The 13,331-nt window shown below is 47.6% G+C and overlaps 1 long non-coding RNA gene across 1 annotated transcript; it reads left to right on the top strand.

The window, feature by feature from the left end:
* Positions 1-361: 361 nt before the first annotated feature.
* On the top strand, positions 362-2,060 carry LOC144173220 (uncharacterized). Its single transcript, XR_013323197.1, has 3 exons — positions 362-446; positions 919-1,005; positions 1,661-2,060. It is a non-coding gene; the product is annotated as an uncharacterized LOC144173220 (long non-coding RNA).
* The last annotated feature ends 11,271 nt before the right edge of the window (positions 2,061-13,331 follow it).

Genomic DNA, 13,331 nt, shown 5'->3' with positions numbered 1-13,331 from the left:
TTTGGTGTTAGTCATTTTGAGGTAGCGGGGCATTTTCACCATGTTAAGTGGGTTTATTATTCTCATTCGCACAAATCAGTCGTTTATTTATTCGCGTGGTATTGCAGGGCAAATGGTTGTCTCGCGTGATACTAGTGTAGTGCAGTAAAGCGACTTTACAGAATGGTGTCATGTATGAGCCAGCATGCAGGCTGCTTGATTGTTGTTGTTTTTTGATGATACAGAAATTGTGACGAATTAAACAGAGACAAGTGCAGGTGTAAAAACGGGTGCTGCAGCATCATCGGTTCCTGGCTGTTCGAAAAGTGTGGTTGCATCTGGCTACCTATGCTATGACTCATGAGCACTACTGTTTTTATGGCAGGCAGTGTTCCTTGAGCTGACAACCAGGACTCCCCTGCGTATGACACAACTTGAAATGAAGTCTGATTTCCGTGGAAACAACGGTATGAAAATGCAATAACTAAAACACATTCATTCAAATATTCTTTGTAAAGATGGCACCCAGGCCTGCACAGACAAAAGTATGAATCACTTGTAAAAATGCGAGGCCTTATTTTAAGTGTTATGATGTTATATTTCGTATCTTATTTTGCCTCATGTTTAGTGACTCTTTCTATCAGTTCGTTACTACATGAACGTTATGAATTCACATAATGATTTCCTCAGCATGGAGCTTTGTAGTTTTTCAGAAACTCTGGCTATTCTATAAGATGCGTGGTTTCGCAGAGCCAACAAGAAGAATTCTTTTTCGAAAAGAGCTATTTAATAACGCTTCAGCTGTTAGTGAGGACTTGTGCTGTGTTTTTTTCTTCGTCTTGTCAAGTTTAAGGTGTTCTTTCATTATGAATGTATGCCAACTGCCCAGCTCTAAAGCCTATTACATTTTAACCCAAATAACCCTTTGAGTCATTACAGGTACAGACCTCCCGGGAAGGCCTCTTGAAGATCGGTGCAAGTTCTAGATGTATCCTCTCCCACAACACATTTGGACGAAGAAAAAATGTAAGTTGGCGATTTCTTTTTACGAATAGCCTAGGAAGAAACCACCAGTAGAAGAACACTTTACTGAAATGAAAAACGTTTCGGCTTCCACGTGGGATCCTCGTTCAAAATGAAACTGCAAGTACAAGGGGGGGCAGGGAGATGTTTAAGTAAAGCCAAAAATGTGACGCAGACGGCGTCAGCATCGTGAAAGCACGTTTCCTGGGTTTAGTCGACGTTCGCCCTGTTGCGTGTACTAGTGATTCTACATGAAGGCGCGGAAATGTTTTTGCTTTCTCTTTTGCAAATGTATGCCAGTTTATCTCGTAGCCCAAAGTTTCTGCCTGTTATGGGTGAGCATGTAGAAACATTTGGCGAGGTAAACAGGAACACGGCGCGATTAAAAACCGGGAAGGTTGGCCGGTATGACTATAGTGGCTTCGCGTTGTTCTGAACAATGCGGCGAAATTACTCTGTGTAACGAGAACTGAAATTATGCGAAATTATTTGAAAGGCCGTAAATCACTCCTTCTCTCTGGTGTGGCCTTTCATTTCATTCTCTGGTCTACGTCTTCATTTTTGTGCAATATATTTTTCGTACTTCACATGCCTGTGGTTTGGTATGAGGGGCTTATGGTTTCACTGGATTTTGTTCTTTTTCTGAATTTTTCTGTAGATGGCTCTTCAAGGTGGGGAAATCCAAGTGACGGCCCCTCACATATATACCTCCATCTGCGGCAGCAGGGAACAAGTTATTCAGATGACCTCGGGAAATCTTCAGCGTGCCCTGATTTTGTGCCTGCTTGTGTACTACGTAAATTGCGAAGCTTATCTCTGAATTTTTCCAAGCGCCTTTTTTCATGCAGGAAATTATAGATCCCATTTAAAGTTCGTCCAAAAGACAGATTGCAATCGGCCTAAAAACTTGTTAGTACTGCGTAAAAAACGATAACTTGGCGTGGGAATCACAACTTTGGTGGAACTGTGAAGAGGAACCTAAGAGGGAAGTGTAAAGATGGATTCGTAAAGACAAGTGAATTCCATGTGGAATATTAGACTCTGAGTGAAACAGAGAATGTAGGGAACATAGCCATATACACTGCTTTGTATGAAACAGTGAATTTGTAATAAATGTTATTTCTACTTTCCCACATTCTGCGTTTTTTCTGTGGGGAACCATGACAATAACGCTGTACTAGGAAAGTGCACCTCTGAGAACCATCTTATAAATGTAGCTCAAACTCGAATTCGTCTGAAATGGTTCAATTGCCTTTACCAAACAATTCGAAATACTTTGCATACATCCGTGCAAATATTGAGGTAAAGAATCTTTAAAGGTAAAGAATATTTGGCCATGTTTTTGAAGCTGTTCACGCAACATATATTAAACAGGTTTAATAAGGATATATGAATAAACCGAGTTTTACCTGGAAGTCTAAAGCAATATAGGAAACACCAGTTCGCCCAGGAATCCGCACTCGTCTAATACTCATTAAGGAACGATAATTACATTGGGGTGGTTCGCAGCTTTGCTTTTTAATAAATAGCCCACAGGTGTTTCATAATAATAAATGTGAATGTTCAAAACTACTGATGCCAAACTTGTGGAAATGAGCTCCTGTTAAATGCGCAAATATGTGTGCATGTACTGCAATTCTCTTTTGATAATCATGGCCTAAGTTGTCAGACAAGAATTTTTGGCTTAAGGCTATGTTATCTTAACTTTGGCGTCCTTTTGAAGTATGCTATCAAGTGCATGTTTCCACTATAGCTTGGTTTCACTAAAGCCTAATGTTGTTTAACTAAAGCTAAAATTAATGCCCGCAATTTACCAAAAGACCTATCATGCATGTTTGATACTGGTTTCTTAAACGGCACAAAGCTGATGCAAACATCAAATTTAGTCATGCCTGTTTATAAGACTTAAGCGTTGCCAATACTCACACAAACTTTGGGGTGACAACCTGGGTAACGATTATCGAACAGGTAATGCAATGCATATATATTAAGAGAACATTTTCAAGCTTTTTAGCACCGCAATTTTAGGAATTATAAAAGTAATTTAGCCTCAGCCGTGTGGCCGGCAGTTTATTCAAGGGACGAATAAAAGACACCCGACGCAAAAGTTTAGACTGCGCAATGGACAGCATAGTCGCACATACATCGTCTTCCACTAACGCGATATTTGTTTACCACGCGGGAAAGGCGCCTTCGGGGCGTCGCCACAGCTGCGCCGGCGAAAGCGCGCCTGGCGCGCAACATGACACCTTCCAGGTGTGTGGCCTTGGACGGTGGTAGATGTAACTTATATATAGGTATACATGCTGAAAGCGGCACAGTAACCCATAACTCAGTAACCCTTACGTGTATACGTATATAAGGGTTACGAAGATATAGGTTACATTTGTACCTTATAAATTATAGGTTACAAAAATTCGAAAATGTATACCTCTATTAAGGGTTACCCAGCTTAGAGTGTACGAATGTCCACAGATTGATGTACACCTCCTGGTAACGGTTTTTAACGGCCGCCGAAATCCCGCACACACAGTTGATTTAACATTACGCCCTCGTCTGGAAAACAGTCACTGCGCTTGGAAATGTAACCCGCCAAACATGCGCGGGTGTGTTCGCTTGGATACGTGCTTTCCTGCGTGGGCACGCGTACTGGGTGTGCATGTGCCTGCGTGCGCTGTGCGAATGTATTGATGGATGTGCACGCGTACGCGTGTGCGTCGGTGTTCATGCCGGGGTGTGCGGGTGTATTCATTCGTGCATGCGTGTGCGTGCGCTCACGCATGCATGTGCGGGGGTGCATGCCCGCGCGCGTGTCCGCGTGGGTAGACGGGCGTGCATGTGCGCATGCGAGTGTGCGCATGCACGTAATTAGGGGTTGGTGATTGATCGATTAACCTTTCGATTAATCGATGGATACTTTCGTTGGGATTAAACGTTTTACCGGTTAATCGGTTGACGTCATGTGAGCAAAAAAAAACAACAACAAGATATTCCATGTTGAAATAGTGCGCAAGCGCGCCGAGGGTCATATCCGTGTTCATATAACCCGCCTTACGACACAACAGAAAACGATACCGGTATGCTAAGAGATGATAGTGATTAAAACAGAAAGCTTACAGCCAAGACATGCGGGAATATGATCCCTCTTAATACCATTTCATCGACAACTCTTTGGCTTTATACACGAAGTCAGCTTGTTCGTGTGCCTCTGAACTCGTGTATCCTTATGCCACCGGGCAAACTTTCGAATAAAAAATACAAATATACACGGTAAAAAAAACGGCGGCCGGCCGATTATACCGTTTGACCTTTGTACAAACTATTTGATAAATCAGCGCCCCACGCAATTACAACGGCTGCTGTTGTTCCTGATTCCAGAAAAGTGTGAGTGACGAACACAGTGATAACTTATAAGCGTTTCGCCCGTCACCGTGATGATGACATATTTGCCTCATCTGGAATGTCTGTGAACACGCCTACGAGGATATTGATCTTAATTTATTATTATGATATTACGAATATTACCACAATATTCTTTTTGTCCATTTTTCTTCTTAAACAAACGTTACCGAACAGATCAATGAACCGATCGAAGTCATCCGATTAGTCAGGTCACAAGTTTTAACCGACACCCTGCCTTCCACGTGATTGTGGCCGTGGATGTGCGCGAGCATGCGTCGATAGACAGTATATTCATGTGTGTACATGTGCGTGAATGTGCGTGCGCATGGGTGCGTATGCGTCTGCCGAGTTTGTGTGTGAGCATGCGTGTGTGTGAGCATGGGTGCGCATGTTTTTGCATGTTCGTGTGCGTGGATGTGGGTGTGTGTCAGTAGCGGTCCCAGATAATGGTTTGGGCAACGTTTTTTTGTTTTTGGGTGGAGGGGGGGGGGGCGAATAAAGAACCGCTCCCCGCCTTGCGCCAGTTCTACCGAGGAGGTGATAAGAATGCAGGCGTGTACGCGTATGCCGTGTAACCCGCTTGCGCAGAAATCACTTAGCGACACATTGGTTTTTGGCGCCCCTAAGGCGGTGCAACGGCTGGCTCGAGCCCGTATTTCTGACGGTCGCAACACGTTTGCGACCTTGCACAAGTGGGATTTAACCTCACCCTTCGCCCCCTCTTCCCCCCCCCCCCCCCGTGGGACCGCCACTGGTGTCTGTGCATGTGGGGAGTGCTGCCCGCGTGCGCATTCTTGGGGATGCGTATGGGGGTGTGCGTCTATATCGTGTGCGTGAGTTGCTTGCGGTTGCATGTGTGCGTATGTTTTCTGTGGGTCTGATGACTGATAACTGGTGATTGATTGTGAGGTTTAACGCGCCAACGCTACACAGGCAGTGAGGCGCGCCGTGGTGGAGGGCCCCGGATTAATTTTGACCACCTGGAGATCTTCAACGTGCGCCGAAATCTGTACACACTTCTCTGTGGGTCGCCGCCGAGGGAGGTGATGAGATCGGCGGTAGAGAGGAGGAGAAGTTAGATGACATACGTTGGTTCCAGCTTCCTTCAATTTTTACTAGCTCCTAGAGAGTGAGCAAGGCGCGCACACGGCCGCTACACACGTCGTGGGCAGAGCGCACAGCGGCACGAGAGGTCCCGTGACGCTATCACGTGGCATTCAGCGATAACGCAGTGGGTAAATCCACAGATGGGCTCGGGGAGTGCACCGTCTGTCTCCCCCCGTCCTTGCGTGGGCTCTTAGCTCAAGCGGTAACACAACTGGCTCTCGCTCCGTTTCTATATTAGTCCCAGGTTCGATTCCTGGCGGTGCCAGTGACTTCTTCTATTTGTTCGCGGGAGTTTTCTGTTGACACCATTGGTGGTGACAGAATCCGAGAGGGGTAGAGGTAAAATGCTTCGCTTTAAAAGAAATTGATTGTTTTCTGCTGAAAGCAATGACCCAAAACCACGAGACGGACAGGAAACCTGGACGCTACGGCCTGCTTTCCGATCAGTGTTGCGGAATGGGCGTCCCCATTCCATTCCAATTCCATTCCGGGGAATGGCAAGTTGCCTAAATTCCATTCATTTCAATTCCTCGGAATGCCAGAACGACGCCCATTCCCGCTCCGGGAATGGCCGGGCAGTTCAATTCCATTCCTCTAATTCCTCAACGTTTTATTGGGTGATTATCAAGTTACCAATCAACCCACCATTAAGCTGATGTTATTACACGTGTTAAGAACGGCTAAAATACGCAAAACATGTAACCACGGTTGAGGGATACGGCTTTGTGGCATTTCTCGTGCAGTGCAATCACCCTACTAATTCCCACAGGGGCAGTTCTCCCGGTAGTTATTACAGTATTTGCATGGTCAGCATGTCTTTGCGGGTTGTCATGCTTTAATATTGTTTAAGTGTGAATGTGTTAATGCTAACGTGACGACATGTTCTTTTTTTGTGCTGACAAAAGTATGGTTGAAGAAGACATTATATTCCTTAAGCAGTTAACACGCGTATGGAGCGGTTGTGAGCATGGTTAGATCTATAATTTTGTTAACGACGAAGAGAACCTCCGGATCTGGTGGTATCAGTTGGAAGAATTACCACTCGAGCACCTTGTCCTGCTTTTGCACCAAATACGGATCACGGGCCGCACAGGTCGTCAGCACTCACGCATGTCAAGCGCGCCTTGAAAGCACGGATAGGTTTAGAACTTCCTGTGTTTGCGTGTGCGCAGGTATGCAATGTCGCCCTTGCTGAAAACCTTAGTTACGTGCGTCAGGTATCGTGCACTGCGCACGAGCGAAAGTTCAGGCTGTGCTTAGAGTATGCGCGACCTTTGTATGGGTGTCTCAATGAGAACCAATGCGCAGGGAGAATTCTTTTCTTTCTCGTTAGTCTATACTGGGATAGTGCATTTGTTCGTATACTAATTGCGTCTTGTTTTTTTTTTCTTTTACAAATTGGGAGATCGTTCACACTTTAGCACCACGCAACCTTTGGCTCTAGCTAACTGAAGAAGGACTTAGAGAATGTGTTGCGGCCTTGGACTCAGCAAAACTGAGTCCAAGGCCTGTGTGACGAATTGTATAACTGAGGCCTGTATAACTATTTGAGGAGTTGCATGCAGTGGAGTAGCAATGAAGGTTCCCCCAAGTGTCCTCTGGTCTGGGCGATCAACCGGAAGAAAAGATGTAAAGAAAAATGATAGCGATAATATTAGAAGGACACGTTCGGCAGCCGGCCAGTCTAGTGTTGTGGAAATCCCTACGCCAGAAAAAAGTGCGTAAATGTCCTCGTTGATTGATTGTAGGGTTTAACGCGCCGACGCAACGCAGGCATTGAGGCGCGCCGATGGGGGGGGGGGTTCCGGATTAATTTTGACCACCTTAGGCCTAAATCTCGTACACCTGGGCGTTTTTGCTTCTCGCCTCCATCAGGAAAGAGGCCGCCGCGGCCGGGAATCGAACCACGACCTCGTGCTCAGCAGCGCAATTAGCTCTCCTCGTGAATTTCATATATGCTGCAATAAAGGTCTCAAGCTGCCGTGAAAGGTCGAAAAAAAAAGTTTATTTTGGTTTCAGTCATCCAAATCACGTAACAAAATGATGCGAGCCACACAGATTGAAGGCGGGCCAGTTGGTACATAACGGACTTATAAAACAGCGCTAGAAACAGGACTACAGAAAGGGCACACAGACAGGGCGCTGTCTGTGTGCCCTTTCTGTAGTCCTGTTTCTAGCGCGGTTTTATAAGTCAGCCAAATGGTCGCTTCGCCGTTCAGTTCTGAAAACACGAAGTGTAAATGACGGCTGCTACAACGATCAGTTCTAAAAACAAAAAAAGCAAAATAAAACAGTTGCCTTGTGCCTGTGTTGCGCTTGACTAACGAGCTGCTTAAAAGAGGTGTTTGAGAACCGGTTTCGCTTCGCGGTCTGTCATTAAAAGGGATGCCGTGGAAAACACGCGTTCCACGTTAGCTGACATCCCATTTACAACGGAAACTGCCCCTGTGAGTCGGGAAAGCAAGGGAAAGTGGCTTGCGTTCGCTTTCCGTTAGGTCGGAACCGTTTCGGAACAAAGCTTGCAGCGTGCAGCTTGCAGGAGCAGGTGTGACCGCAGTTCCTATTACATGGGCTCTTTTGTTTGGGGTGGATTCTGGAACCAATATTTTAGGCCTTCGTCGACGCTGCTTCGGGCAAAGGCGTCCGAGTGTCTAGACAGGAGGGACAGTATTGCAAAAGGTCCTGGGGGAGGAGGGGGGTTGGGGCGTAAGCTGATATGCGAAATTTTGCAGTGAACACAAGCACCGCGCCAGCGTCCCGATGAGGCGAGGTGGGATGCAATCACCGACGGTTTTGGGCGCAAAAAACAAAAGTGAAGGGTGAGGAGACAACCCCACCCTTTTGTGCTCGCAGCCGGGGCAAAGGCGCCGCCAAGTTAAAAAATCACAAGGCGAAGTTGGTGGGAGAGAAAGGTGGGGATGCCGCCGCGGTAGTTCCCCACGACGGATACCAACGGCTTAGAGCCGCGGTTATTACGCGGAGAATCGCGACGAACTTCGTAGCAGCAGAATCGCTGCTTATAAATATACCGTGCTTGTAATCAGCCAATCGATTTTAACAGTACAGCGTTATTGTGAAATTCAAGGCTCCGGCTTACTAATGTTTTAACTTGGGCTGGTGGGATTTTTTGCGTATTTTTGCATATTTTGACAAAAACCAGCGCGTAGAAGGAAAAGTACGCTTTATTTTGGGAAAAATACATGTAATTCCATTCCCATTCCATTCCGGGCAAAATGCGCTTAATTCCATTCCCATTCCATTCCTTGAAGTATTGTAGCCATTCCACTCGCATTCCATTCCGGGGTCGCGAAAAGGTGGAATGATTCCGGATTCATTCCAATTCCGGACTGGTAACTCCGCAACACTGTTTCCGATGCCATCTCGCGCTCCGTCGACGTCGATATCTGGCGATCATAGACATCGGCGTTGCTCGCGCGTCAGCTCGCGTCGCCATGCATTTTTGGCGACGCGCGCCGACGCGCGTCGACGCGTGAAAACGCGGACAGTACGCTGCATGTGGTTGGACCTTATCACCTTCAAAATGGTGTAGTAAGGGGTGCGCATACGCATATGCCCCTCGTGCTCACACTCAAGCAGGCGCGAAAGCTGGCTCCACTGTTATGTTCACCATTACTGCGGCGGTGCACGCTTTACAGGAGGCGCGAATTTTCTTTCTTAGTATTTTTTTAAGTGCGATGCACTTTATAAGCGACCCTGAATCCGCCGTCATCCGCGCTCCTCCTCCTCTCCCCTAGCAACGGCGCGAGGAGCGGAGAGGAGCGTCTGTAGCAACGGCGCAGCGACGTCACACCCCACGTGACCCGTGCGCGCTCCGCCTCCCGCGCCGTGGCTGCGCGCGCCCGCGCCGGCTCCCGCACCGCTCCTCGCGCCGTGACGTCACACTCCCACGTGACCGCGCGCTGGCGCCTTTGCGTCTGCTCCCCCTCTCCTCGCGCCGTGACGTCACATGCTCTGCAGCTGGCGCGCCTCTCCCCCCGTTAGGTTTGCACTCACCCTCGGCGCGCGCCTCTCCCCTCGCCTGACAGCTCCCCCTCGCCGGTACTGCGCCTCTCAAGGCGATGGCAGAATTACTACGCCGTGTACTCTCGGCGCAAGAAATGCATTCGCACTTCCTCACGATTCCCTTCGGGGAGGTGGGGGCAATTTTTTGCAAATCCCACGCGATTAAGTTCAAGCTTAAATAGCTCCACTGTTAAAAATCAGGGGTGGGGACGGGATGGTGAGTATACCGCTGCGTTCAGGATGACGAAAGTGAAGGGCTTGTCGCTCCCTTAACTGCAATAGAAATAAGAGGCGGAACTCCCAATTTGAGTGTAATCATAGTGCGTAGCATTCATAGTGGAAACATCTTCGTCGCGCTTTCTTTCAATACGTACGCATTGTTAGCGAGTGCTGCACAAAAAAAACGAGACGTTTTTAGCGTGATGCCTTATATTTACAAACTAAATGCCTAATTGGTCAAGTTACATACGTAATCGTTATAGTGAAAATGTAGATTATTGATACCTTCAGAATCGATCAGAATGAATTTGACGAGAAAGAAGTTAAAAACACGTGACATTCAGCGCTAGCAATGCATTTGTGCATTGTGGTGAAGCCGACTTAAGAAAAACCTCTTGTATGGTGTAGTGGATTCGGTTCGGAGTGAAGGAAGTGCCCTGAGGATATTATTGGACTCAGCTGGCAGTAATACGCATTCATCTTAGTTCGAATAATAGGATAGTGGAGAGCAAAGGAAAGGTTAGGAAGGTACAAAAAGGTAGAAGAGGGTTTGCGACAGTAGTTCAACACTCCACAAACACTGGTCTGTAGTGGTGCGACGTGTGGGAGATGAGTCTCGACCGGAGCGGTGAAACAACGCAGTGTGCTTGCGAAGTGATGAGCCACCCACGGCGATTCGGAACCTGGGAAAAGACTCTAGCGTATACGAGCTGGTACTGGCGAGCGAAAGCTTGCGCTCCACGGCCCCACTCCGTAGAGCGCTCATCGCAAGATGTCAGAGTCCAGGGCTGCGGCCGCGTGGCGGACGAAGACACAGATCCGAAGCCCCCTCGATTGCAAAAAACGTAAACACTGCTACACAGTTCGGCGGCGGCGACCAAACTCCTGTATAGTGTTCCTTATGTGGCTATGTGGCCACATGTGGCCTTCACAATTTGGTATCGGGATGCTTACATGGCACCTAGCTTTTTCTAGTTTATTTCGGCAGCGACAAATTAAACGCTGATTTTGAATAAAAGGACACTTAGAAAACATTGAATAATCACAACACGAAAATATTAACCAGAACGCGCAACATTAAAAAACAAATACTGTTCCTGGAGGTCCAACACTGGCGCGCTATTGTTACGTTTGGAAAGCCACATTTCCTAACTTTGTTGCGGTAATTAAGCCACGCATATCAATGCGACTTGCAAACAAATCGCGCTATTTGTGTGTTCTGGTCCATATTTTTGTTTTCGCGTTTCATTTGTCTATGACTGTACTTGTTGTTTGCCTTAAATCTGCCCAACTCTACCGGTGCGCTAAGGTTTTGTCTATATATGTACAATTCGTAATTAACTGGGGAACATAGTCGGCTTTTAATGCACACGTCATATTTAATGCAAAATGAGTAAGCTATGCACGCATGTATACGCTTAGCGCTAAAGAAGAATGGGAGTGATACCCGCCGCGGTGGCTCAGTGGCTAAGGCAATGCGCTGCTGAGCACAAGGTCACGGGTTCGATTCCCGGCCACGGCGGCCGCTTTTCTGATGGAGGCGAAAAGCAAAAACGCCCGTGTGTGTACGAGATTTCGGCGCACGTTAAAGATCCCCAGGTGGTCAAAATTAATCCAGAACCATCCACTACGGCGCGCCTCATCGCCTGCGTTGCGTCGGCACGTTAAACCCTACAATCAATCAATCAAGAATGGGAGTGATCCCTCCGCGTGAGCGGTATACGGAACATACGGCACAGGCCCATCCCGTGCTCAAAAGCGTCGACCTATGTGCACCTGTCACCCATCCATTGCTCATCGCCGGCTATACACTCGCGCTTTCGTCACGGAAAATGCGTCTGTCAGTGCCGCTTACTTTACTGAATGGAGACAGCGCACCGCTTATATGTATGTGAAACGTTATTCGGGATGTTACAACGAGTGCATACCGCTCACAAGCACTCTGGCTCTTTCCTGCGTACAGTGACTGCTCGGGCGCATGCCAGCGCTCCGCTGCAAGCAATGAGATTTAACACGTCATTCCATAGCAAATATCTAGGAGCAGTTATCACTTTCGGGAGACAAGCATGTATCACTAGTGAAAGAATGACAGGCACGCTATAGCTGAATAAATGCATGGTGCTAAAAGTTGCTGAAAAAAAAAATGCGCGCCAATTCACTCTGTGAAGGTAGTTGGAAAGCGAAGCTGTAAACGACACCCACAACGATTACCCATGCCACGTCACTTGAATTCACACACGGGGCTCTAGAAAGAGTGAAACCAGAGACAAGTAAAATGCACTTAACCACACCTTTTATTGCTTCAAAGAGATAATCATTGCTAAGTTTAAATCAATGCATGATTCCTGAACGGTGGTTGGTTGAGTTGTATTGGTGAAGCAAATAAGTGGAAACTCTTTTTTTTTTATAAAATTAAATGCTCAAACCCGGTGTTAGACGATCTCTTTTCTCCTCCGTCTCTGCCGCAGATCTGTCCGCCTGTGTCGGCCACGAGATCCATGTGTTGTTGTGAGCTTCCTTTAATTTTTACGAACTCCTAGCGCATGCACAAGGTGCCCACACGGTCGCAACACGTGCCGGGAGGGGGGGGGGGGGGCGGAGCGCACAGCGGCGCGAGACGTCGCGTGACGCTATTGCATGGCTTTCCCCGAAAATGTAGAGGGTAAACCCGCAGACGTGCCCGGTGAGCGCACCGTCTGTCTGCCTCGTCTCCGCATGGGCCCGTAGCTCAATCGCTAAGACAACGTGCTCCCATTCCGTTTCTCTACTCGTTCCAGGTTCGATTTGTGGCTGCGCCAGTAACTTCTTTTATTTGTTCGTGGGAGTTTTCTGTAGACACCAACGGTCACGAAAGATCCCTAGGGGGGTAGAGGTACAAAGCTTCGCTTCAAAAAATTCCTTTCAGCATTCTAAAGCGAACCCTTAGTGTCCTCGCTGATGCCATTGTACTCCAATGCGCCCTGCAGGAAAGCTAACTTTCTCTGATGATAATGATGAATGATCGCGGGTGAAGGGAAATAAATAAACGCTCTCCGTGGCCGGAATCGAACCTGCCTCCCTCGCGTTACGAAGCCAGCGTCTATCCGATTCCACCATTTCGACACGGTCGAAGCGAACGCCAAGCAGCAGGCACCGATTCGCGCCGTACACCCCAAACCCAAACCTTAGGCCTACGGAGTGCACACCCGAGAGTGGCTGTGGGTATTCTGGAAAAGTGGTGCGTACCTCCAGAGTGCACATACTAGCAGTGTTGGGTTAGCCAACCGAAGAATTCGCCATGAAAAATCTTCGCGTTCAACCATTGTCGTCTTTAGACGGAGGAGTGCATGATTTTATTATCAAGCAAACCACTGCTTACTGGAAGGTGGTATTAATCTGGGGCGAAACGTTTGCAGCAAAATACCCTGTTCACCATCACTTGTTTCGGGTTCTCGAGGATCTTATCCGTAGTACTCTACGGGACTCGTCGTCTGATACTCGCGTGTACAATATAGACGACCCCGTAAACGCAACGCAACACTTCCAAATGGGCGCCTATTTTTCCGTCCTGAAGCCCTTGCGTGGCGCAATGAAAACTT

Source organism: Haemaphysalis longicornis, unplaced genomic scaffold, assembly GCF_048455015.1.
Source record: "Haemaphysalis longicornis isolate Haplotype H1 unplaced genomic scaffold, Haemaphysalis longicornis Haplotype H1 scaffold_1, whole genome shotgun sequence".
Taxonomy (NCBI): domain Eukaryota; kingdom Metazoa; phylum Arthropoda; class Arachnida; order Ixodida; family Ixodidae; genus Haemaphysalis; species Haemaphysalis longicornis.
The sequence above is the reverse complement of the archived record's forward strand: the minus strand, read 5'-3'. Positions and strand labels throughout refer to the sequence as shown.